The 4071-nt window shown below is 39.0% G+C and overlaps 1 protein-coding gene across 3 annotated transcripts in view; it reads right to left on the reverse strand.

Annotated features, from left to right (window-relative positions):
• The window catches only part of Ide (insulin degrading enzyme), an 87848-nt gene that overhangs the window by 33407 nt on the left and 50370 nt on the right, over window positions 1–4071 (reverse strand). The window lies entirely within an intron of this gene.

Raw genomic sequence — 4071 nt, forward strand, 5'->3', positions numbered from 1 at the left:
GAGAGAGAGAGAGAGAGAGAGAGAGAGAGAGAGAGAAACTGGCTCATGAAAATGTAAATACTATGGAAGAATGCCCTGAGTCTCTTAAAAACCCAGTATATTCTGAAGGGTTAGCTTGAACAAGCAATTATGGGTTTGTGTAAGTTTCTGATTATACACCGTTATCCTCTAGGTATAGTCCATTAGTTTTAGTGTAAAAAAGGGCTTACAGGAGAGATTTTTCTAGATATGTTGACTAATTTCAAAACGAGTAGTTAAGACAGAAAAAAATGGAACAAAGAAAAACAGACCTTATAAAAAAGTACTCCTCCCCAGGAACACTTAAGCCTTAGGGTTAACAGGAATGGTTAACAAAACACGTTGGTTCATACAGAGATAAAAAAAACTACACACATACCACAGAAACTTTTACTACTTGTTAGGCTTGTACTCTATATGTTTTCCTACTAGAGTAGCATGAAATATATTTAATATATGTACAATGGCCTTCCTGATGCTAGCGGAAAAGGAGACAAGACAAAGAAATCCCTATCTTATGATTTACTACAAGCTTTTTTTGATGACAGAGCAGAAACTGCCCAAGAGAGAAGTCAAATGGGGCAGAAGGTTCAAAAGACAAGGTTCAGTTAAAACAATCTCAAAAGATGTGAACAGAAGATTACAAGAGTAAAGGAGCAAAAGCAGCTCTTTTTAAGTCCTGTCTGTGAAGCAACATCAGGGACATTTCAGTCTCTGCTGCCTCTTAATTATTTAAGTTGGAATCATAACATTCACACCAGCAGACACAGTCCCAAGCTTGGGCCAAGTCTTCTTTGAATCTTGTGGATAAGGGAATTCTAGCAAATAGCTTGGATGGCTTGGTGTGAAGTCAGTCCTGTTACTGGTTCTGCTTCTCTTATGTCCCAATTCAAATATATAAGAACATGTCTGCACTTGCTTCTTCTCACCTGTAATCCCACAGGTTTGGCTCTGGCCTCTAAATGCTGACCTCACACCTCAAAGTCTAGGAATTCTATTCATTTTCAGAATCTTAATGTCTATTCCAAACCACTGTCCCTTGTTGGCTCTCCGAAATTCTAACATATTATTGTCCTAAGTACCTTCTATTTCTTGTTTTTTCATCAAGTTTACTGGTACTTTTTAAGTATACAGTACAGTTACATTTATCAATGGATCTTGTACCCTTATATTTCAGATCTTGGTTCTCATTTTTTCCCCATACCCCTACCCTTCCTTCACCCCCTCCACCCTCCCCTATTTACAAAGACTTTGTTTCCATTTTTTTCATTTTCTTGTATTTTTTCTTTCCTCATTTCCCTTCCCCTACCCTTCCCACTTTCCCTACACCTTTAGCCCTTTTCTTCCTATTTCATATTGTCAGTTATACAATTTGGATATTATTTAAACTTTTAGTTTTTCACACCAGAGAAACTATTCGGTATTTAAACATGTGTGTCTTATTTATTTCCTATACTACAAAGCCACTGTGATTAAAAACAGCATGGTTCTGGCAAAGAAAAAGACCTGAGGATCAGTGGAATTGATTCAAAGATACGGAAACAACTCCAGACATACTCAGCTACCTCATCTTTGACAAAGGAGCCAACCATCCTCAGTGGAGGAAAGATAGCCTCTTTAGTAAATGGATTTCAACCTGCCAAAGATTAAAACTAGACCCTTATCTTTCACCATGCACTAAACTAAAATCCAAGTGCATTAAAGATCTAAATATTAAAACAGAAATATTAATCCTGCTGGAAGAGAGATTAGGTAGAACTCTTGAAGACATTGGCATAAGAAAAGACTTTATGAACAAAATCTCGGCAGCACAGGAACTAGCACAGACAATCAATAACTGGGATCTCATCTTATTAAAAAGCTTCTGCACTGCAAAAGAAACCACCAACAGAGCTAAGCACCTTCTATTTCTTATTCATTCCAGACAAACTGTTCTCCCTGGCTGATTGGACTTGGTCTTGTCACCTGCTTTGTGAGATAGCCTAAGCCAGTGACGGTGAACCTTTTAGAGCTTGCAATGATACAAACAGCCTACTGTGAGGGCAGGGATGTAGTAGCTCGGTGGCACACACTGTGTGGCAAGCACAAGGCCCTGAGTTCCACCCCTGGTGACAAACAGCCTACTGTGGCACATGTGCCTCAGGTTCACCACCAGTATCCTAAGAAATCTGACTCACCTGTCACTGTTTATGCTTCCAACTCCAAGTGTGCCTGGTCTAGTCTTCCCATCACTGAACACTACCAGTTCTAGAAAACATGCTAAGTAAGAATATGTTCCACAGAAACACACAGAGAAACAGGATTTAGCAGATGAAAGAGCTCTGTGATTATCTCCAGAAGGAAGTGATGCAATTTGGTAGTTCAAGAGTACCCTGCACGCGATCCATGTAGAGCTCACATGGTCACATGAAAGATGTGTGGTGTTGGTTAAGGATATTCAGTATATGACAATACATGACAGGATCTGCCAAGATTTAACTGTTATTGATTTCTCAGAGAATGAATGGATTCACAAGGAGATCTCTGAAGTATAAAAATGTAGAAAGGCAGCATTCCCTTCTCCTCTTGTATGAGATGACTAATTTGGGAAGAGTTCACTATACAGGTGGCTTTGGCTTTCTTGGATATAGCCAGGCCTTACAGTGATGGGCAAGAGATTGATTACAATTAAACAAAGACCAAAGCATTCATTTGGCAGGAGACTTGCCCTCTGAAAAAGAAAACTTTAAATTCAATTCTAAGAGAGCAAATAAAAGAGCTCAGAGAATCCCGGCAAACCAATAGTCTGGAGAAGACTGTATGATAAAGGAAGAAGGAGATACTGAAGGCTATCTAGTAAAACTTGGGTAATAAGAAAGGAAATAAGGAGGAAAAATCATCAGTACAATCCTTAGGGATTTATATAGCTCCAAACCACAATAAAATGTATGGGTGACATTTGAAATGCTATCACAGAAAGGTAAGTATGAAGCAGACACACACAGTTCTTCAAATGAGGCACATATCAAATACTGGAATAACAAAGATAACTGGTAGACCAAGAGTTTGTGTTCCATCAAGAAATTAAATAAAGCCAGGAGTGGCGGCACATGTCTGTAATCTTAGCACTCTGGGAAACTGAAGCAAGAGGACTGCAAATTTGGAGCTAGCCTGAAAATTGAATGACTTAGTGAGACCTTATCTCATGGCAGGGAGGCAAAGGAGAAGAAGAAGAATGAAGATGTGTTGTGTACATTTATCAAGTCCCCATGATGAGTGTAATTGTTACGTACTGCAAACAAGTACTAAAAGAACTAACATGAATGCCCGGGAATGTAGCTCTGCGCAGGCCCGGGGCTCAATCCCTAGTACCATAAATACACGTAACAGGAGCAATTCACTTTTGAATTCTCCTTGTTTGTTCCGAGTAGCTATCTGTCATCTTTCTTTTCCTCTTTCCCCATCTTCAAATAAATTCTTACTTTAAAAAACAAAATACATATATATTCATATGTATATAAAAAAGAGAAAGAGAAAGATAGTAGATATAAGTGTATACACACTTCAAACCCATACATAAATTTATGAAGCAAAGTGTAGAAACACAGGGAATACTTGAATTAGGAGAAAAGGGGGAAAAAACCGCTAGGCAAGTAATCACAGTACACTACAAATACTTTGGTATATTTAACTGCAGCCAGTGTTGCTGTAGCATTTTAGGCTATCTGTTAAAAATTCATATAAAAAATTTTTTTTAGGTACTAAGGATTGAACACAGGACCTTACACATGCTAGGCAAATGCTCTATCTTAAAACTTCAGCTCCAGACCTTTTCATTCATTCATTTATTGTTTTGAAATAGGGTCTCACTAAGTTACCCAGGTTGGCCTTGAACCTGGGATGCTCCTGCCTCAGTCGTTGAGCATACAAGTCTGTGCCACCATGCCCAACTGTTAAAAATTGTTTTGAAGCCAGGTATGGTGGTACACGCCTGTAATCCCAGCACTCAGGAGGCTGAGGCAGGAGGATCGCCTCAAGTTCAAGACTGACCTGGGCTACAGTGAGACCATCTCA

This window comes from Fukomys damarensis, unplaced genomic scaffold (assembly GCF_012274545.1).
Source record: "Fukomys damarensis isolate Sample0158 unplaced genomic scaffold, DMR_v1.0_HiC HiC_scaffold_20, whole genome shotgun sequence".
In the NCBI taxonomy this organism is placed as follows: domain Eukaryota; kingdom Metazoa; phylum Chordata; class Mammalia; order Rodentia; family Bathyergidae; genus Fukomys; species Fukomys damarensis.